Raw genomic sequence first — 23448 nt, forward strand, 5'->3', positions numbered from 1 at the left:
TTTAAAAGAGTGAACATTGGTCCAATAAAACCGTCTGTATGTAATGACACTTTGGTTAGATTTTGTTAGTACAGGTTGAACCTCCCAAATCCGGCAACCACCAGACCTTAGACTTGCCGGACCATGGAAAATTCCGAACTATAGGTGGTCCCCAAAACACTCTCTATATACTTAGCCTGAAATATACAAGTGTAGCTGTAACATTGTTTTGATATATGATAGTTGTACATGAAAATATACATGCAGAAGCATATAGAAAAACACGCTGTTGTAAATTAAGTTCAGCATGGAAAATTTTTGCCTGCGCCATTATCATCTCGCCGGACACAGGGACGTTACCAGCGCACCAAAGCTTAAACCACTGTATGAGAGCACTGTCTAAATCACTGCTTTTACCCTCCTTAAGTGTTCTACGAACCTCCATGTTCTTCTTGCTCTCACACTCACTGTAAAACGTGAGAAGTTGATTCTTCTGCTTTTTTATATCATAGACGGTTGATGAGCCAATGTTGTACTGTTGGCATACGCTCTCCACTGAAACACCTTTATCTAGCTTCCTTAATATGTCCACTTTCTGTTGCACTGATACTGTCATATGTTTGTGCTTTGTCTTTGGTTCACACACAACACTATTACTCCCTGGTTGCTTGGAAGCCATGTTTAGGGGTAAATATTACAGAAAAAAATGTTTATGCACCTGGGGGGATGGTGCTTGCAATGAGTGGCAGCGTGGTACTGATCCAAATTTGACCCAGAATGCCCGGGCTCCAAAACACAGTACAGCGCCGCCGTGTCCTAGCAGCGGTCCGGCAAAATACTCCGGCTAATTCAAAAATTCCGGCAAACAAAAATTTTGCCGTATTACAGGTGTTGCCAGATGAAAGAATACCGGATTACGGAGGTTCAACCTGTAGTACCTTATGAAAGACATGAATTCATTCAATAATAAACTTTTAATGAAGCACACTATCTGATATGACAGTGTAAAATGTCTGTAAGCAGCATATTTGGTCAATTAAAATTTTGTCTTATGAATACCTGGAACTTTGTGTTTTACACTATATTCCTCTCTCTCTCTCTCTCTCTCTCTCTCTCTCTCTCTCTCTCTCTCTCTCTCTCTCTCTCTCTTTATTCAAGAGTGACTGACATACTACAACATAGAGAGGGATGGGTGGATGCTATCTACCTGGACTTGAGAAAGGCATTTGATAAAGTACCACACAATAGACTGATGTGGAAACTAAAGATGATTGGAGGAGTAAATGATAAACTAGCAAAATGGATGGAAAATTACTTAATGGGAAGAGAAATGAGAACAGTGGAGAGAGGAAGGAAGTCCGAGTGGAAGAAGGTAACCAGTGGAGTTCCACAAGGGTCAGTGATGGGTCCCATCATGTTTTTGATTTATGTTAATGATATGCCAGTAGGAATTGACAGTTACATGAACATGTTCGCGGACGATACTAAAATTATGAGGAGAGTAAAGAATGTGGAAGATTGTAACAAGTTACAGGAAGATCTTGATAAAATATATGAGTGGAGTAAGGAGTGGCAGATGGAATTTAATATAGACAAGACCCATGTTATGAAAATGGGAAGAAGTAGATACAGACCAAACAGGGACCCATGTTATGAAAATGGGAAGAAGTAGATACAGACCAAACAGGGATTACAGGCTGGGTGATGAGAAAATTAAAGAGACCAATGAGGAGAAAGACTTAGGAGTAACCGTGCAAAACACCTTGTCACCGGAGAAACACATTAACAAGATTTTTGGGAAAACATTCAACATGCTTCAAAATATTGGCCTTGCATTCCACTACCTCGATGAAGGAATGATGAAGAAGATATTATGTACCTTAATAAGACCCCAGTTAGAATATGCAGCATGTGTCTGGTCACTGCACAAGAAGAAAAATGTGAAGAAGGTGGAAAGGGTACAGAGGCTGGCAACAAGGATGGTACCAGGACTCAGGGAGTTAGACTATGAGGAAAGACTGAGGAAGCTGTGGTTGACCACATTAGAAGAGAGAAGAACAAGAGGAGACATGATAACTATGTATAAATTGGTGAACAAGATTGACATACTGGATAGAGAGTTGATAAAGGTGACCACAAGTAATCATCTCTGAGGACATGGAAAAAAGCTAATAAAGGACATCTGTCTAATTGACGTGAGAAAATACAGTTTCCCGCATCGTAGCATTGATAAGTGGAATAAACTGAGCAGTGATGTCGTTGACGCAGTGTGTGTCAACCAGATGAAAGAGAGATATGACAGGAATGAACAAGGAGACAGGACACAGAGAGCTTAGCTCGGGCCCTGTAATACACAAATAGGTAAATAGGTAAATACACACACACACATAAACAGGAAATTGCAGTTCATAAAGAGGATATTGAAAGATTACTGGACAAGTTGGAAGTCAGGAAAGCAATGGGGCCAGATGGTGTATCAGGCTGGGTGTTAAAAGAATGTAAAAGAGCAATTACTGGAGCCAATTTGCAAAATAATTAAAAGTTCAATAAATGAAGGGAAAGTTCCACTAGAGTGGAAGAGAGCCAACGTAATACCGATATTTAAAGGAGGAAAGGCAACTGAATCACTAAACTACAGACCAGTGTCACTTACAAGTGTCATAGGGAAATTATGTGAAATAATTATAAAATAAAAAATGGGTTAAATTTCTAGAAGAGGAGCAAGTCATATCGAAGACAGTTTGGGTTCAGGACAGGACGGTCATGTGTATCAAACTTGTTAAGCTTCTACTCCAGGGTTATTGCAGGACTTGAAAACAGAGATGGATGGGTAGACACAGTATACCTGGACATTAAAAAGGCATTTGATAAAATCCCTCATGGAAGACTTCTTTGGAAACTAGAGAACATATGAGGACTGCATGGAACCTTGCTCGAATGGACAAGAGATTATTTGAAGGATAGATAAAATGAAAACTGTGATCAGAGATACATACTCATCTTGGAGTAAAGTAACCAGTAGGGTGCCACAAGGGTCAGTGTTAGCCCCCATTATGTTTCAAGTTTATGTAAAAGATATTCACATTGGAGTAAACAGCTATATGAATTTATTTGCTGATGATGCAAAATTGCTAAAAGTTATCAAAACCAGAGAGGATTGTATACTGCTACAGGAAGATTTAAATAAGATCTATGAATGGAGCAAGTGGAAATTGGAGTTTAATGCCAAGAAATATCACATCATGGAACTAGGAAAGAGTAAGAGAAGAGCAGTATGGAACTATTTGATGGGAGAGAAGCAAATAACAAAGACTAAAGAGGAAAAAGATCTTAGAGTGATCGTACAAGAAAATCTGAGCCCTGATAAACACATAAATAAGATATTTGGACTATCATATAAGATGTTGACTAATATTTGGCATTTCATTACATGGATAAAGATATGATGAAAAAAATCATCTCAAGCATGATACGCCCAAGGCTGAATGAAATATGCAGCAGTGGTATGGTCTCTGAGTTCTAAAAAAGATATAAGAAAACTGGAAAGGATACAGAAGATTGCTTCAAAGATGGTGCCGGAATTAAAGGACTTCACATATGAAGAACGACTGAAGGAAATAGGATTGCCAACCTTAAAAGATAGAAGATAACGAGGGGACCTAATAACAATGTATAAAATAGTAAATGATATTGAAAAGATAGACAAAGAAGACCTGGTGCTGTTGGCAGAAGAGGATGGAAGGATAAGAGGACATGAAAAGAAGATCAGGATGAGGCAGTGTGTGAAGGATGTTGGAAAATACAATTTTTCCACACAGAACGGTGGAAAAATGGAATGCATTGGATAATGGAATTGTTGCATAACTTAATTGTGTGCATAACTTTAAAAAAAAATTAGATAAATGGAGACATGGAGACAGGACACTATGAGCCCCGCTCGAACCCTGTACAATACAACTAGCTAAATACACACATACACACACACACACACACACACAAACTTGGACCTACTTTTTACAAGGGATATACAAATTAATGATGATATAAGATATAAGTGCCCATTGGGAAATAGTGACCATATAATATTAGAAATGGATGTAGAAGAAGAAAAGGAAGATAGAGATGAATCATACAAAGGAGACCGATTAAATTACAGAAAGGCTGATATTGAGAACCTCAAGAGCTATTTTAAAAATGTAAACTAGGAGGATATGGAAAACTCAGAAACGGTTCAAGAGAAATATAACTTATTTTTGGAAATATACAAAACAGGAGTCAGGGAATATGTCCTGAAATATAGACCTAAAGAAGAAGGAAAGAAAGACTGGTTTAATGCAAGGTGTGCTAGGGCAAAGGAGAAACGAGATAGAGCATGGAAAAGGTGGAAAAGAAACATAAATCCAGAAAATAAGGAAAACTTCAAAACAGCAAGAAATGAATATGCTAAGGTGAGAAAGGAAGAAGAAAGGAACTATGAAAAGGACATTATCGAAAAATGTAAGGAACAACCAAAATTGTTCTACAGATTCATAAATGGAAAAATAAGACAAAAAGAAACAATAGAAAGGTTAAAAGGAGAGAATGGAATGGTGGAAGACCCAAAAAGTATGGCAGAACTGTTAAATAGTAAATTTCAGAAGGTCTTTACTAAGGAATCCAAATTTGAAAGACCACAGGGTAATAGATAGACTGTCTATATGAAAGAGATTAAAGTAACCAAGCTTGAAATGAAAAAGTTGATGACGGAATTAGATGAGGAGAAGGCAATGGGACCGGATGAAGTCTCAGGCAGAATACTGAGAGAATGTAGGGAAGAACTAGCAAGTCCTATATACATCATAAAATGCTCAACAGAAAATGGAACAGTACCAGTGGAGTAGAAAAGAGCTGAGGTGGTTTCCATATATAAGAGCGGAAGAAAGGAAGAACCTTTAAATTACAGACCGGTATCACTAACTAGTGTAATATGCAAGATGTGTGAAAGAGTAATAAAGAAGCAATGGGTTGAGTTTCTTGAAGACAACAAATTATTATCAAATAGCCAATTTGGTTTTAGAAAAGATCGGTCATGTGTAACAAATTTATTGAGTTTCTACTCTAGAATAGTTGATAAAGTACAAGAGAGAGAGGGATGGATTGACTGTATTTATTTAGATTTAAAAAAGGCATTTGATAAAGTGCCACATGAAAGATTACTATGGAAGTTAGAGGAGAAGGGTGGCTTAAAAGGAAGCACATTGAGATGGATGAAAAATTACTTGAGGGGGATAGAAATAAGGACAATAGTTAAAGATATGAAGTCCAAGTGGAGAGCAGTAGACAGCGGATTGCCACAGGGGTCAGTATTGGCACCAATACTTTTTCTTATATATATAAACGACATGCCAGAGGGAGTGAACAGCTACATAAATCTGTTTGCGGACGATGCGAAACTGTGCAGAGTCATTAAACAAAAAGAGGATTGTGAAATACTACAGGAAGACTTAAACAAGATCTGGAAATGGAGTATAAATGGGAGATGGAATTCAATGTGGACAAAAGCCATGTCATGGAAATGGGAAAAAGTGAAAGATGACCAGTGGGAATCTATAAGATGGGAGATGGAGTAGAACTAGAAAAAGTTAAAAAAGGAAAAGGACTTGAGAGTGACAATGGAAGGAAACAATCAACCAGTAAGCAATACTGATAGAATTTTCAGAGAGACGTATAATTTGCAAAGGAATATTGGATTAGCATTTCACTATATGGACAAAGAAATAATGAAGAAATTGATAAGTACTAAAATAAGACCTAGATTGGAATATGCAGGAGTTGTGTGGACCACCCATAAAAAGAAACACATAAGGAAATTGGAGACTACAAAAAATGGCTGCAAGAATGGTTCCAGAATTTAAAGGGATGACATATGAGGAGATATTAAAAGCAATGGATCTACCAACCCTGGAACAGAGAAGAGAGAGAGGGAATCTGATACAAGTTTATAAATTAATTAACGAAATGGATCAAGTGGATAATGAGAAACTAATCCTGAGAGAAGAATATGACATTAGAAGCACAAGATCGCATAATAAGAAAATGAGGAAGGGAAGATGTCTGAGAGATATTAAAATATTTAGTTTCCCGCAAAGATGTGTTGAGACTTGGAACAGTTTGAGTGAGGAAGTGGTGTCAACAAAGAGTGTACATAGTTTTAAAGAAAAATTGGATGAGTGTAGATATGGAGACGGGGCCACACTAGCATAAAGCCCAGGCCCTGTAAAACTACAACTAAGTAAATACAACTAGGTAAATACACAGCCGCGCCACCACTGAGTGCAGGAGTCCTGAAGACAGCTTGTCTTCAACTGAGGACGAGGGAAAAGGAGCAATTACCTATAGTGTTTACAGGGCCAGTGTATCTTTATAGGGTGTAATTAGTGTCCTGTTGGTGTCCTGCTCTGAAAAAGGGCAGAAAATAGTCCATTTTCAAATGAAAATGGAAAATAGTTCCTAACCGGAGAGTGTTGGCAATGTTTTTGTTTTGGGTGAAACAGCTGGCGGTAACATAACGTCGACACCTAGAAGCAGGAGGGATTTTGAGTAATTGGTTACCACTCCAAGTGGATTAAACAAATTGGACATGGATTCAAGAATTCAAGCCTTAGAGAGTAAGTTTGTCAATATTAGATATATAGAAGAGAAGTTAGATAGAGTTATAGCGGAGAATGATACCTTCAAAAAAGAAATCTACATGCTAACGAAAGAGAACAAGGAATTATTGAAAGAGAAAGTGGAAATGGTAAAAGAAAATCAGCATCTAAGGAAACAATGTGACAAAATGAAGGCCAAACTACTTGAAATGGAAAAGAAAATATCCGAAGGTGACTTAGGGAAGGAGGAGTGCCTCAACCTAATTGATGCTAGAATGAAGGAAGTGAAACATGAAAACGAAGAAGTAAAGAAGTTCTTCAAAGAGATAATGAAAAAGCAAGAAGAAGAAAATAAAGTGATTACACAGAGTGAAATGGTTTAGGATTTGAAGGAAAATGAGTATGTGGTGAAAGATATTGCTGAAAAGAAAGAAATGCGTGATCATAACAGGTTTGAGAGAGGAAACTAACAGGAATTGGCAAGATAGGAGGGATAAGGAAAATGACAGGATAAAGTTTTTACTGAATAAGATCTCCGAGGAGAACGAATGCCTATATGCTGAAATAGAGGAAAGTGTGAGACTAGGAGCTTATGAAGAAGGCAAGAGTAGACCATTAAAATTCAAATTAAAGTCTCAGGTGGCAGCCAAGGCCTTACTGAAGAGGGCCTGGAAACTTAAAGACTACGAGGAAACCAAAACAATTTACATAAGAAGAAATATGACACAGAAGGAAAGAATGAAAATGAGAGAGCTTGTAACTGAAGTGAGAGAGAAGAATGAGGAAAGAACCGAGGAGGAAACGACCAAGTTTTATGGAGGATGAGAAATGGGAGGCTGAAGAAATGGTGGATAAAACAGACGGAATAGACAGTACACAGACTGAAACATGGAAGAAAGAGATTAGGAATGGAATTCAAGTGACATACACGAATATAGATGGATTTCTGTCTAAGAGGCTAGAATGTATGGATTACTTAAGAAACAATGAACCGGACATAATGTGTGTGGTGAAAACAAAGTTAAGGCCCGAAATAAAGCTAGATTGGTTTGATGTAAAACACTACAAAGTATGGAAAAATGATAGAAAGAATAAAGGAGGTGGTGGTATAATGGTTTTACTAAAAAGATCTGATAGTGAAGGAGGTGAACTTTAGTAAGGGAAATGAGGAAGTGATAAGTATGCTTATAACAGATGGTAAGAGGGACATTAATATTATAACAGTATACATACCACCCAGAACCAGTGCTTGGAATTATGAACAGTATCAAGAGGTGATGAGAAATACTCTAGACAGAATAAAACAGGAACTCACCAAAAAGGATAGAGTGATGATAGTCGAGGACTTTAACTGTACGGAAATAGTGTGGGAAGACTACAAAGTGGTGAATGGTGGTGAGTGGGTAGAGGAATTGTTAAACATTACAACAAATAACTTGATGACACAGTGGGTGAGATCACCAACAAGGTGCAGGGGACAGGATGTTGCAGCTAAGTTGGATTTGGTATTAACCAGGGGCATCTCCCTAAAAGAGAAAATTGACCATGAATGTCCCTTGGGGAAAAGCAACCATGATGTCCTAAGATTTGAGCTGGATACCGAATTAAGCATGGAAAAGAGTGTGGAGTACAAGGAGGAAAAATTAAATTATGTCAGGGCAAATTACAACCATATAAGAGAGTTCTTTAATGAAAATGACTGGTCTGTGGTGTACCAGGAAGTGGATATGCATTTGAAATATGATAAATTTATGGATTTATATAACTGTGCTGTGAAGAAGTTTGTGCCATATCACAGAATGAGGACTTTAAATAATAAGCAGTGGTTTAATGGAAATTCTGAAGAAGCAAAAAAGAACAAAGAAAAGGCATGGAAGAAACTTAAGAAAAACAGTGAAGTATTATCAAGAGAAGTTTACAAAACAGCAAGGAATAGATATGTTGAATTAAGAAGAACAGCACAAATATGAACAGAGAGTGGTGGAAAACTGTGATAGTGACCCTAAAATGTTTTAAATTCATAAATGGAAAATTAAATAAAAGGGAGGCAATAGAAAAAGTAAAAGTTGGGGAAGAAGTATATGAGGATGCTAGAGATTTAGCTGAAATATTGAACAACTTTTGCAAAGTGTTTACAAAGGAAGAGCATTTTAACATAACATAACATAAATAATAGGATAACAAAGGGCCACCAGGGCCCATCTAGGTTATCCTGTATCAGTCGCACAGCGACCTCGTCATCAGTACTTAAAGATACACTTACAAGTACACAATACATTATATACTAATTCTAAATATTTGGCCCATTAATAGGGCTAAGTCCTGCAGCAAATTCCTCTACAATCTGTGATCCCCATACATGGGGATCATGTCTTGTTTAACTATAGTAAATTTCTTATAAAAACTATCATGCAGGTCTATACATAATTATAGATTTAATAAATTTAACTGCTTATCTAATCTGTTTTTAAACATTGTCAAACTAGTGCTATTTACAACCCTGTCTGGCATTGCATTCCAGAAGTCTAGCACCCTATGACTAAAGAAATATTTTCTTATATCTAACCTGCAGCCTTGCTTTCTAATCTTCCTGCCATGATTTCTAGTCCTACTTCCCTCCTCTAAGGTAAAGAAAGATCTCATATCTATATAATTTGTATCTGAGAACATTTTAAATAACTCTATCATATCCCCTCTTATACATCTCCTCTCCAATGAAAACATGTTTAATTCCTTTAATCTATCTCTATACTCCAGGCGCTTTAATGCTGGTATCATCCTAGTTGCTCTTCTCTGAACTGCTTCTAACATGTTGATATCCTACTTATAATGGGGTGACCAGGCCTGTATGCAATACTCTAAATGGGGCCTAACATAGGAATTATATAAGCTACGCACCACTTCCTTACTTTTATAACTAACATTTCTATTTATAAAACCCAGGATCCTATTTGCCCTATTTCTTGCTTCTAAACATTGCTTTGAAAATTTCATAGTCCTGTCTATCACTACTCATAAATCCTTTCCTTCCTCTACTGCCTCTAGCCAATATCCCTCCATCTCATAGCTAAAGTTTGTGTTGTCTTTACCTAAATACATAACCTGACACTTTTTAGAATTAAACTCCATCTGCCACCAGTCTGCCCATGCTATCAGCCAGTCCAGGTCTCGTTGTATTCTGTAATTGTCCTTTTCACCCTGTACTGCACATGCTATCTTAGTATTATCTGCAAACTTTGATACTTTACTACTAATTCCTATATCTAAATCGTTAATGTACACCAAGAAAAGAAGAGGTCCTAGCACTGATCCTTGGGGTACCCCACTAACAACTTCCTTCCACTCAGACATTGCCCCATTTAATACTACTCTCTGTTTCCTATCAGAAAGCCATTCACTAATCCAATCAACTAACCTACCCCCTATTCCATGTAGTCTCAATTTGTACACTAGCCTCCTATGCGGTACCTTATCAAACGCCTTGCTAAAATCTAGATATATAACATCTATGATATTTGCATCATCTAACTCCTTGGTAATATATTCTAAGATATCGAGCAAATTTGTAAGACAGGACCTCCCTGATCTAAAGCCATGTTGGGTATCTCTAATTAATCTATTCTCATTTAAATGCTCCCAAATACTACCCTTAATGATTTTCTCTAGTATCTTACATAATATACTAGTTAAACTGATCGGTCTATAATTATTTGCATCATCCTTCCTACCTTTTTTAAATATTGGAGTAACATTAGCTAACTTCCAGTCCTGAGGTATCTCAGCAAACCTAAGTGATCTTTCAAAGATTAACTTAAGTGCTTGAGAAATATTGTCTACACCCTCCCTAAGTACTCTGGCATGTAGCTCATCAGGACCACTAGCTTTCCTATCGTCTAGTTCAAGAATAAATTTCCTAATAATTCCCGGTTTTATATCAATATTTTCTAAAGCTCTTAAACTACTCGTCGCACTGTTTGTAACAGGATTTCCTATTCTTTCCCTAGTAAATACTGAAGAAAATTGTTCATTCAATAATTCTACTATGTCTTCATTTTGATCCACTACTACACCATCTTTTATCACTGACCTTGTAATAACTATATAATTTTTGGGGATCTTTACTCCCAGCTCTAGCTAGTTTTATCTCTGCCTGCCTTTTACTTTTTTTTTATAACCTTACTCAAATCATCTCTGACCTGTCTGTACCTAATGAAATCTACATCTTCCCCACTTTTCTGCAACTCTCTATATGCCCTCTTCTTCTCTCTGATCTGTCTACCTATCTCGTGAGTCCACCATAATGGCTTCCTGTTTCTCTGCCTTATATCTTTGTAAGGGATACACTGCATCACTATACCCTTTACTACAACCTTAACAATATCCCACACCTCCTGTGCAGTTTTATTTCCAAAACTATCTTCCCAGTTTACCTCTCCTAATAACTGACGTAACCTACCATAATTGCCTTTCTGATAGTTTGGGACTCTAGTCTTATTCACTATATTATCCCTACTGGAATTAATGATAAATCTAATTATATGATGGTCACTGTTTGCTAAAGTCTCTCCTACCTCAACTTCCTTTAAACAATGCTCAATATTTGTTAGCACTATGTCTAAAACCTTCCTCCCCCTAGTAGGTTTATCTACCATCTGCACTAAATAGTTATCCTGAAAACTTTCCATAAACTTATTTTCACTAGCATCTCCTACCATCCTCTCCCAGTTTACTGACTTAAGATTAAAATCCCCTAAGATAATTGTCTGACTAGTACACCCCCTATTTATCTCATCTACCATAAGGTTGTCTACATCTGCTGACTGCTTAGGTGGTCTATGTAAAGCTCCTACTCTAATAACTTTACTTTTGTTTACTCTAACATCCAGCCATAAGGACTCTACTCTGTTATCTACCTTAATACCATTAACCTGACTGGAAATGAAGGATTTTTTTACATAAATAACTACTCCTCCACCTATCCTACCAAGTCTCTGGTGTAAATACATAATGTATCCATCTACTTCATATTCCTATTTTACAGGAGAAAGCCTACTGAAATAAAGCAAATGCACGACATCATGGTTACTAAAGAAGATATAAGGAAAATTATAAATAACTTGGATATTAATAAATCAATGGGGCCTGATAGTATATCTGGGAGGTTGCTGAAAGAATGTTAAGATCAATTGTTGAACCCCATATTTGATATTGTGGAAACCTCCATACGAACAGGAATAGTCCCGAAAGAGTGGAAAAGAGCTGACATTGTGCCTATATATAAGAATGGAAGTAGAATGGAACCGTTAAATTACAGACCAGTATTGTTGACTAGTATATTGTGCAAGTTATGTGAAGAAGTAATTAAAGCTAAGTGGAGTGAGTATCTACAAAGTGAAAACATCCTGAGTGAAAGGCAGTTTGGTTTCAGAAAAGGAAGATCGTGCGTATCCAATTTATTATGTTTTTATTCAAGAGTGACTGACATACTACAACATAGAGGGGGATGGGTGGATGCTATTTACCTGGACTTGAGAAAGGCCTTTGATAAAGTGCCACACACCAGACTGATGTGGAAACTAAAGAAGATTGGAAGAGTAAGTGATAAACTAGCAAAATGGATGGAAAATTACTTAGTGGGAAGAGAAATGCGAACAGTGGTGAAAGGAAAGAAGTCAGAGTAGAAAAAGGTAACCAGTGGAGTTCCACAAGGGTCAGTGCTTGGTCCCATCATGTTTTTGATTTATGTTAATGATATGCCAGTAGGAATAGACAGTTACATGAATTTTGTTCGCGGACTATACTAAAATTATGATTAGAGTAAAGAGTGTGGAAGATTGTAACAAGTTACAGGAAGATCTTGATAAAATATATGAGTGGAATATAGAGTGGCAGATGGAATTTAATATAAACAAGAGCCATGTTATGAAAATGGGAAGAAGTAGATACAGACCAAACAAGGATTACAGGCTGGGAGATGAGAAAATTGAAGAGACCAATGAGGAGAAAGACTTAGGAGTAACCATGCAAAACATAGGTAAATAGGTAAATACACAAAAGAGAAGGAAGAGGAAAAAGTGGAGCAAGGAGGAAGTTTAACTAAAGGTAATAAGAGGAAGAAATTAAAAATGATGTATACAAACATAGATGGGGTTTTATCAAGTAAATTAGAATTAAGAGATTACATAAAGGAAGAACTGGAAATTGTGTGCCTGGCTGAAACAAAATTAAGAGAGGCAATAAAAACAGATGCAGATATTAAGTATAATGTATGGAGGAGAGACAGTGGGTAAAGGTGGAGGAGGAGTCATGATAATCGTAAGGAAAGATATGGTGGTAAACCAAGTGGAGTGTGGGGAAGGAAAAGCAGAAGTACTGTATGTTAAGATGCATATTAACAAAAAAAGAGTTAACAATCATTGGAGCATATGTGCCACCAAAAACAAATTCATGGAGCAATCAAGAATCTAAAGGCATGATAGATGACACAATAAGGAGCCTGACGAGAGTCATAAAAGGCAGGAGAAAAGTGATATTAGTAGGAGATTCCAAATGTAAGGAGATGGACTGGGAAAAAATGTGAAAGTGGTATGGGAGAAGAAGTCTGGGGAGAAAGATTTCTGAATCTAATGATAGATAATATGATGGACCAAAGAGTAAAGGAAAACACAAGATTTAGAGGAAACGACGAGCCAGCGAGATTGGATTTGGTTTTAACAAGGGGAATACAAATAAGCGATGATATAAGATATAAGTACCCATTGGGAAAGAGTGACCATGTAATATTAGAAATGGATATAGAGGAGGGAAAGGAAGATAGAGATGAATCATACAAAGGTGACTGATTAAATTACAGAAAGGCTGATATAGAGAACCTCAAGAACTATTTTAAAAATGTTAACTGGGAGGAGATGGAGAATTCACAGTGGGTGCAAGATAAATATAACATATTTTTGGAAATATACAAAACAGAAGTCAGGAAATATATCCCAAAATATAGACCTAAAGAAGAAGGAAAGAAAGATTGGTTTAATGCATGGTGTGCTAGGGCAAAGGAGAAAAGAGATGGAGCATGGAAAAGGTGGAAGAGAAATAAAAATCCACGAAATAAGGAAAACTTCAAGGTAAGGAAGGAAGAGGAAAGAAACTATGAAAAGGACATTGTAAAAAATGTAAGGAGCAACCAAAATTGTTCTACAGATTCATAAATAGAAAAATAAGGCAAAAAGAAACAATAGAAAGGTTAAAAGGAGAGTACAGAATGGTGGAAGACTCAAAAAGTATGGCAGAACTGTTAAATAATACATTTCAGGTCTTTACTAAGGAATCCAAATTTGAAAGGCCACAGGGTAAAAGATAGACAGTCTATATGAAAGAGATTAAAGTAACCTAGCTTGAAATAAAAGAGTTAATGAAGGAACTGGATGAAGAAAAGGCAATGGGACCAGATGAAGTCTCAGGCAGAATACTGAAAGAATGTAGGGAAAAACTAGCAAGTCCTATATACATCATCATAAAATGTTCAATAGAAAGTTGGACAGTACCAGTAGAATGGAAAACAACTGAGGTGGTTCCCATATATAAGAGTGGAAGGAAGGAAGAACCTTTAAATTACAGACCGGTATCACTAACTAGTGCAATATGCAAGATGTGTGAAAGAATAATAAAGAAACAATGGATCGAGTTCATTGAAGACAACAAATTATCATCAAATAGCCAATTTGGTTTTAAAAGAGGTCAGTCATGTGTAACAAATTTACTGAGTTTCTACTCAAGAATAGTTGAAGGAGTACAATAGAGAGAGGGATGGGTTGACTGTATTTATTTGGATTTAAAAAGAAGCATTTGATAAAGTGCCACATGCAAGATTACTGTGGAAGTTAGAGGAGAAGGGTGGCCAAAAGGGAAGCACATTGAGATGGAAGGAAAATTATTTGAGGGGGAGAGAAATAAGAACGGTAGTTAAAGATATGAAGTCCAACTGGAGAGCAGTAGAAAGCGGATTGCTACAGAGGTCAGTATTGGTGCCAATACTTTTTCTCATATATATAAATTATATGCCAGAAGAAGTGAAAAGTTACATAAATCTGTTTGTAGGTGATACAAAACTGTGCAGAGTTAAAAAGCAAAAAGAGGATTGTGAAATACTGCAGGAAGACATAAATAAGATTTGGAAATGGAGTAAGAAGTGGGAGATGGAATTCAATGTGGACAAAAGCCATGTCATGGAAATGGGAAAGAGTGAAAGAAGACCAGAGGGAATCTATAAGATGGAAGATGGAGTAGAACTAGAGAAAATAAAAAAGGAAAAGGACTTGGGAGTAACGATGGAAGAAAACAATCAACTGCTAAGCCATATAGATAGAATTTTCAGAGACACATAATTTGCTAAGGAATATTGGAACAGAATGTCACTACATGGACAAAGAAATGATGAAGAAATTGATAAATACTATAATAAGACCCAGATTGGAATATGCAGGAGTTGTGTGGACCCCCCACAAAAAAGAAACACATAAGGAAGTTGGAGAGACTACAAAAAATTGGCTACAAGAATGGTTCCAGAACTTGAAGGGATGACATATGAGGAGAGACTAAAGGCTATGGATCTACCAACCCTGGAACAAAGAAGGGAGAGAGGGAATCTGATACAAGTTTACAAATTGATCAATGGAATGGACCAAGCGGATAATGAGAAACTGATCATGAGAGAATAAAATGACATTCGAAGCACAAGATCGCATAGTAAAAAGCTGAGAAAAGGAAGATGTCTGAGAGTTGTTAAAAAATATAGTTTCCCACAAAGATGTATTGAGACGTTTGAATGAAGTAGTGTCTGCAACGAGTGTGCATACTTTTAAAGTAAGATTGGATAAGTGTAGATATGGAGACGGGGCCACATGAGCATAAAGCCCAGGCCCTGTAAAACTACAACTAGGTAAAACTAGGTAAATACACACACACACACACACACACACACACACACACACACACACACACACACACACACACACACACACACACACACACACACACACACCGGTAGCTCAGTGGTTAGAGTGCTGGCTTCACAAGCCAGAGGACCAGGGTTCGATTGCCGGGTGGAGATATTTGGTGTGTCTCCTCACGTTTAGCCCCTGTTCACCTAGCAGTGAGTAGGTACGGGATGTAAATCAAGGAGTTGTGACCTTGTTGTCCCGGTGTGTGGTGTGTGCCTGGTCTCAGGCCTATCCGAAGATCGGAAATAATGAGCTCTGAGCTCGTTCCGTAGGGTAACGTCTGGTTGTCTCGTCAGAGACTGCAGCAGATCAAACAGTGAAACACACACACACACACACACAATGAGAATCTGATCCTGAGAGAAGAATATGCCAGTCGAAGCACAAGATTGCATAGTAAGAAGCTGAGGAAGGGAAGATGTGTAGGAGATATTAAAAAGTATAGTTTCCCACAAAGATGTATTGAGATGTGGATCAGTTTGAATGAAGAAATAGTGTCTGCAACGAGTGTGCATACTTTTAAAGTAAGATTGGATAGGTGTAGATATGGAGACGGGGCCACACAAGCATAAAGCCCAAGCCCTATAAAACTACAACTAGGTAAATACACACACACACACACACGGAGACAGGGCCACACGAGCATAAAGCCCAGGCCTTGTAAACAACTAGGTAAATACACACACACACACACACATACACACACACACACACACACACACACACACACACACACACACACACTCCGCGCTCTGTGGAGAGCGGACGTGCCTCCTGCGCAAGAGCGGCATCTAACTAACACTCCACACGCTAAGCAATGTGCTTGAGTGAGAATAGTTATTGCTATTGAGGGGCGACCAGAGCGAGTGAACGAGTGTACAGAGTGAACGTAGCCTGGTGGCGTGTACATGGGAGTGATCGGAGGTGGGAAAACCTCCACACTCCAAACGACAGAGCGGGAACCCACAAAGGCCAGCCATAGCAGCCGCCAACACATCCAACCACACACGTAACTACCAGGCCTGGCCCCCCAGTGACCACACACCCACATGTTCCCAGGAAAAGTAAGAAAAAATGGATAGACCGGTAAGGAATAAATTACCAAATTCAAAATATGTTGATGAGGCCCAGGGAGCAAAGCCGAAAGTGGCCAGTTAAAGCATGAGTCCAGCTTCAATAGGGGCAACATTGCAAGGTAGATTGGTGATGTTGGAGAAGAGATTTGAGGAGTTAGTGAAGGAATTAAAAGTTCAGAGGAGTGAGGAGGAGCAGGATAGAGAATTCCGCAAGGCTTTGAAGGAAAGAGTTAAGAGACTGGAGGAAAATGAAAACGATTGGTGGATGAGAATGCGCATTTGAAGGTGGAGGTTGAAAAATACAAGAGACAGTTGGAGGAGAAAATGGATAGAGTAGTAAAGGAGAAAGATGACTTTAAGGAAATGATTAGTGAGCAGAATGAAAGGCTTGAAAGGGAATGGGAACTGAAGAAAACACAATGGACTGAGTCGAGGGAAGCAGAGATGGTTGGATTACAAGAAATAATTAAAGATCAGTTGAAGGAAGACAAAAAAGAAAGGTCCAAGGAACTGGTTAATGTAATGAAGAATAAGGAAACATTGATAAGGGAAATAGCAGAAAAGAAGAAGAGTGTGTTAATATTTGGGATGAAAGAACAAAATATAACATATAAGCCTAAGAGAATTAAGGAAGAATTGAAAACGGTAAGAGATCTGTTTAAAAATCTAAATGATGATGAAAAAAAAGACCTACAAGAAGAAGTGGAAGAGATCCATAGACTGGGTCCGTATAAGGAGGGAGTGAGCAGACCGATTAAAGTAGTACTGAAGTCACAACAATCTGCGGAGGATGTCCTATATAGAACATCAAAGTTAAGAGAGATAGAAGGTTGTAAAGAGGTGTTTGTGAGAAAGAATAGAAATGAGGAAGAGAGGAGAAGATATAAGGAATTGGTGGAAGAGGCGAGAAGGAAAAATGATGAGCGGTCTGAGGAGGAAAGAGAAAAGTTTTTTTGGAGAGTTATAGGAGAGAGAGTCAGAAAGTGGTATGTGGAAAGAAGGAATATGGAGGAACCCCTAGAGGAGCAGTGGGTGGACCGTAATGTATACTAATATAGATGGGATACTGTCAAGTAGATTGGAATTGCAAGACTATATGATGGTGGAGAAGCCTGATATAGTGTGTTTGACTGAGACAAAATTGCATGAAAAACAAAGATAAATTTGGATAATAAATATAATATATGGAGAAAGGATAGAGAGTAAAGGTGGAGGAGGAGTTATGATTATGACGAAGAAATAAATAAATGTGGATAAGGTTTGGTATGGGAAGAACAACAGAAGTGATAAGCATAAGGATAAAAGTGATGGAAAAGAATTAATAATCATGGTGACCTATGTACCTCCTAAAACAAATTCTTGGACATTAAGGAATACGACAATATGATCAAGGATACTTTACAGAGTTTGGAAAGTGTATTATCTGGAAAAAGAAAGGTGATACTAGTAGGAGATTTTAATTGTAAGGAGGTGGATTGGGAAAATCTAGTAAGTGGTGTTGGAGAAGAAGCATGGGAGAGAGATTTCTTAATCTAATGATGGAAAATATGATGGAACAGAGGGTGAAGGAAAATACTAGATATAGAGGAGATGATGAACCGGCTAGACTGGATTTGGTGTTAACAAGAGAAGTGTACCTATGTGGAGATATACAATACAAGTGTCCTTTGGGAAAGAGTGATCATGTGGTTATGGAAATGCAGATAGCAACAACACAGCGAAGGAAGGACGAGACATACAGGAGTGGTAGATTGAATTATAGAAAGATGGACACAGAAAGTTTGAAAAATTATTTCAGAAAATTAGATTGGGAGGAGATGTTACAAATCAGAGAAGTGCAAAAGAAATATGAGATTTTTATGAAATATTATAAAGAAGGAGTTATGAAATTTGTACCAAAGTATAAACCGAGAGAGGAAGGAAGAAAGGATTGGTTTAATGCAACTTGTGTTAAGGCTAAGGAAAAGAGAGATGTGGCTTGGAAAAGATGGAAAAGAGCAGGAATATACTAAATAAGGAGAATTATAGAGTGGCGAGAAATGAGTATGTGAGGGTAAGGAGGAGGAAGAAAGAAAATTTGAAAAGATATTGTAGACAAGAGTAAGGAACATCCAAAATTGTTTTACAGGTTCATAAATGGTAAACTTAAAAGAGAGAGTCCATTGAAAGATTAAAAGGAGAGCAAGGGATAGTAGATGACCCTAAGAATATAGCGGAATTGCTAAATAATAGGTTTCAGCAAGTATTTACTGAAGAAACAATGTTTGTAAAGCCACAGAATGTACAAGGAAATGTGCACATGGAGGACATTAAGATACCTAAAAGGAGTTATATAAAATGTTGGAGGAACTTAAAGATGATAAAGCGATGGGACCAGATGAAGTTTCAGGAAAATTATTGAAGGAGTGTAGAGAAGAATTGATTGATCCATTATATGATATTATAAGGTGTTCATTAGAAACAGGGAAGTACCAGTAGAGTGGAAGAGAGCTGAAGTGGTGCCCATTTATAAGGGAGGCAGTAAGGAAGAGCCTCTTAACTATAGACCTGTGTCTCTAACAAGTGTGGTCGGTAAGATTTGTGAGAGGGTGATAAAGAAATATTGGATACGGTTCCTGGAGGATCATAAGTTATTATCGGATCATCAATTTGGCTTCAGGAAAGGGAGGTCATGTGTAACAAATCTACTGAGCTTTTATTCAAGAGTGGTTGACAAAATACAGAGAGAGAGGGATGGATGGACTGTGTATATTTGGATTTAAAGAAAGCTTTTGACAAGGTACCTCACGAGAGACTGTTATGGAAAGTAGAGATTTATGGAGGACTGAAAGGAAAAGTGTTAAAGTGGATGGAAAACTACTTGAGATGGAGGGAGATGAGAACGGTAATAAGGGATGCAAAGTCGGACTGGTTGGTGGTGGAGAGTGGAGTCCCACAAGGCTCAGTGCTGGCACCAATACTTTTCCTGGTATATATTAATGACATGCCAGAGGAGTAAACAGTTATATTAATTTGTTTGCGGATGATGCGAAGTTGTGTAGGTGTGTGAAGAGTGAAGAAGATTGTGAAATTTTACAGGCAGACCTGGATAAGATTTGGGAGTGGAGCAAGAGGTGGCAAATGGAATTTAATCTGAGCAAAAGTCATGTGATGGAGATGGGAAAGAGTGGAAGACGGCCAAGAGGGTCATATAAGATGGGTGAAGAAGTAGTGTTGAAAAAGGTGGAAAAGGAAAAGGATTTGGGAGTGATAATACAAGACCATGGGCAGTTTGAGGCTCATATTGATAAGATGTTTGGAGAAACGTATAATTTGATAAAAATATTGGATTAGCCTTCCATTATATGGATAAAGATATGATGAAGAAATTAATTAGTATGGTAATTAGACCAAGATTGGAATATGCTGGAGTGGTTTGGTCCCCTTATAAAAAGAAGCATATAAGGAAGTTGGAGAGATTGCAGAGAATGGCAACAAAATGGTTCCGGAATTGGCAGAAATGACCTATGAGGAGAGATTAAAAGAAATGAATTTGCCTACCTTGGAACAAAGAAGAGAAAGAGGAGATTTAATACAGGTTTATAAACTGTTGAATGGACTGGATGAAGTGGATAATGAGCAAATGATGTTGAGAGAGGAAAACTTAAGTAGAACTACAAGATCGCATAGTAAAAAGATAGCCAAGGAATATGCTTGAAGGATGTGAAAAATATAGTTTCCCACAAAGATGTGTGGAGGTGTGGAATGGTTTGAGTGAGGAGGTGGTGTCAGCAAGGAGTGTGCATAGTTTTAAAGGAAAGTTGGATGTGTGTAGATATGGAGACGGGGCCACACGAGTATGATACCCAGGCCCTATAAAATTACAACTAGGTGAATACAACTAGGTGAATACACACACACACACACACACACACACACACACACACACACACACACACACACACACACACACACAGCCACCGCCGAAGCAGGAGGTCTGAGGATGGCTCGTCTCTGACTGTGGACAGGGAAAAGGAGAAAATACCTATGGTGTTTATAGGGCCCGGGTATCTCTGTGTTAATGTCCTATTAATGTCCTGCTGTCGTAAAGTGCAAAAAGTGGACCATTTTCAAGCAGGATATGGAGGGTGGTCCCTGAGCGGAGATTGTCCACGGTGTTTGTTTTGGACAAGACCAGCTGGCGATAAATACCACGATGTCCACTCCAGCCAGGGACTTTGAAGGTTTTGTTACCACTCCAAGAGAGCTTGAAAAATTCAACATGGTTGCAAGAATCCAGGCATTAGAAAGTAAGTTTCTAAGAATTACTTCCATAGAAGAAAAACTGGATAGTGTCTTAGCGGAAAACGAGTCCTTCAAAAAAGAAATCTATTTGTTAACGATAGAGAACAAAGAGTTATTGAGGGGAAAAATGGAAATGGAGAAAGAAAACAAACAGTTAAGGAAACAATGTGACGAGATGAAGGCTAAACTCCTCGAAATGGAGAAGAAAATATCTGAAGGGGATCTGGGGAAGGAGGAATGCCTTAACCTAATAGATGCTAAGATGAAAGAAGTGAAGCAAGAACGCCAGGAAGTATAAAAAAGTCCTTTAGGGAGATAGTGAAAAAGCAGGAAGAAGAAAATAAAGTGATTACACAGAGTGAAATGGTAAAGGCATTAAAGGAAAATGAGTATGTAGTGAGAGATATTGCTGAAAAAAAAAAATGCGTGATCATAACAGGATTGAGGGAGGAAACAAACAAGAACTGACAAGATAGGAGAGATAAGGAAAATAACATGATTAAGTCTTTACTGAATAAGATCTCAGAAGAGGAAGAGTGCCTATATGCTGAGGTAGAAGAAAGTGTTAGAGTACAAGCTTTTGAGGAAGGCAAAAGTAGACTATTGAAATTGAAATTAAAGTCTCAGGTGGCAGCTGAGGCCTTGCTGAGGAGGGCTTGGAAACTTAAGGACTCTGAGGAGACCAAAACAATTTACATAAGAAGAAATATGTCACAGGACGAACGGATGAAAATGAAAGAGCTTGTAACTGAAGTGAGAGAGGAATGACGAAGAACAGAGGAGGAAAAGACCAAGTTTTTGGAGGATGAGAAATGGGAGGCTGAAGAAGTGGTGGATAAAACAGACGGAATAGACATTACACTGACAGAAACATGGAAGAAAGAGACTAGGAATGGAATTCAAGTGACTTACACGAATATAGATGGATTTCTGTCTAAGAGGCTAGAATGTATGGATTACCTAAGAAACAATGAACCGGACATAATGTGTGTGGTGGAAACAAAGTTAAGGCCGAAATAAAGCTAGATTGGTTTGATGTAAACACTACAAAGTATGGAGAAATGATAGAAAAATAAAGGAGGTGGTGGTATAATGGTTCTTACTAAGGAAGATCTGATAGTGAAGGAGGTGAACTATAGTAAGAGAAATGAAGAAGTGATAAGTATGCTTATAACAGATGGTAAGAGAGACATTAATATTATAACAGTATACATACCACCCAGAACCAGTGCTTGGGAATATGAACAGTATCAAATGGTGATGAGAAATACTCTAGACAGAATGAAGCAGAACTCATCAGAAAGGATAGAGTGATGATAGTCGGGACTTTAATTGTAAAGAAATAGTGTGGGAAGACTACAAAGTGGTAAACGGTGGAGAGTGGGCAGAGGAATTGTTAAACGTAGCAACAAATAACTTGATGACACAGTGGGTGAGATCACCAACAAGGTGCAGGGGACAAGATGTTGCAGCAAGGTTGGATTTGGTATTTACCAGGGGCATCTCCCTAAAAGAAGAAATTGAGCATGAATGTCCCTTGGGGAAAAACGACCATGATGTCCTAAGCTTTAAACTGGATACGGAAATAAGCACAGATAGGATTGTGGAACACAGGGAGGAATAATTAAATTATACTAGAGCATATGAGGGAGTTCTTTAATGAAATTGATTGGACTATGGTATACCAGGAAGGAGATATACAATTGAAATACGATAAATTTATGGATTTATATAACTCTGCTGTGAAGAGGTTTGTGCCATATCACAGAAAGAGGACTTTAAATAATAAACAGTGGTTTAATAGAAACTGTGAAGAAGCAAAAAAGAAACAAAGAAAAGGCATGCAAGAAACTTAAAAAAAACAGTGATGTATTATCAAGAGAAGTTTACAAAACAGCAAGGAATAGATATGTTGAAGTAAGGAGATCAGCACAAAAGGAATATGAACAGAGAGTGGTGGAAAACTGTGATAATGACCCTAAAATGTTTTACAAATTCATAAATGGAAAACTAAATAAAAGGGAGGCAATAGAAAAGGTAAAAATGGGAAGAAGTATATGAGAATGCTAGAGATATAGCTGAAATTTTGAACGACAACGTTTGCAAAGTGTTTACAAAGGAGGAGTATTTTATAGGAGAAGGGCCAACGGAGATAAAGCAAATGCAGGACATCATGGTTACTAAAGAAGATGTAAGGAAAATTATAAGCAATTTGGATATTAATAAATCAATGGGGCCTGATGGCATATCTGGGAGGTTGCTAAAAGAATGTAAGGATCAATTGTTGAACCCTGTATTTGATATTGTGGAAACCTCCATACGAACAGGAATAGTCCCGAAAGAGTGGAAAAGAGCTGACATTGTGCCTATATATAAAAATGGTAGTAGAATGGAACTGTTAAATTACAGACCAGTATCGTTAACTAGTATATTGTACAAAGTATGTGAAGAAGTAATTAAAGCTAAGTGGAGTGAGTATCTACA

The 23448-nt window shown here is 37.7% G+C and overlaps 1 protein-coding gene across 6 annotated transcripts in view; it reads right to left on the reverse strand.

Moving 5' to 3' along the window:
- The window catches only part of LOC123505627 (protein Mo25-like), a 91041-nt gene that overhangs the window by 3111 nt on the left and 64482 nt on the right, over positions 1-23448 (reverse strand). The window lies entirely within an intron of this gene.

The sequence above is a fragment of the Portunus trituberculatus genome, chromosome 18 (genome assembly GCF_017591435.1).
Source record: "Portunus trituberculatus isolate SZX2019 chromosome 18, ASM1759143v1, whole genome shotgun sequence".
NCBI lineage: Eukaryota > Metazoa > Arthropoda > Malacostraca > Decapoda > Portunidae > Portunus > Portunus trituberculatus.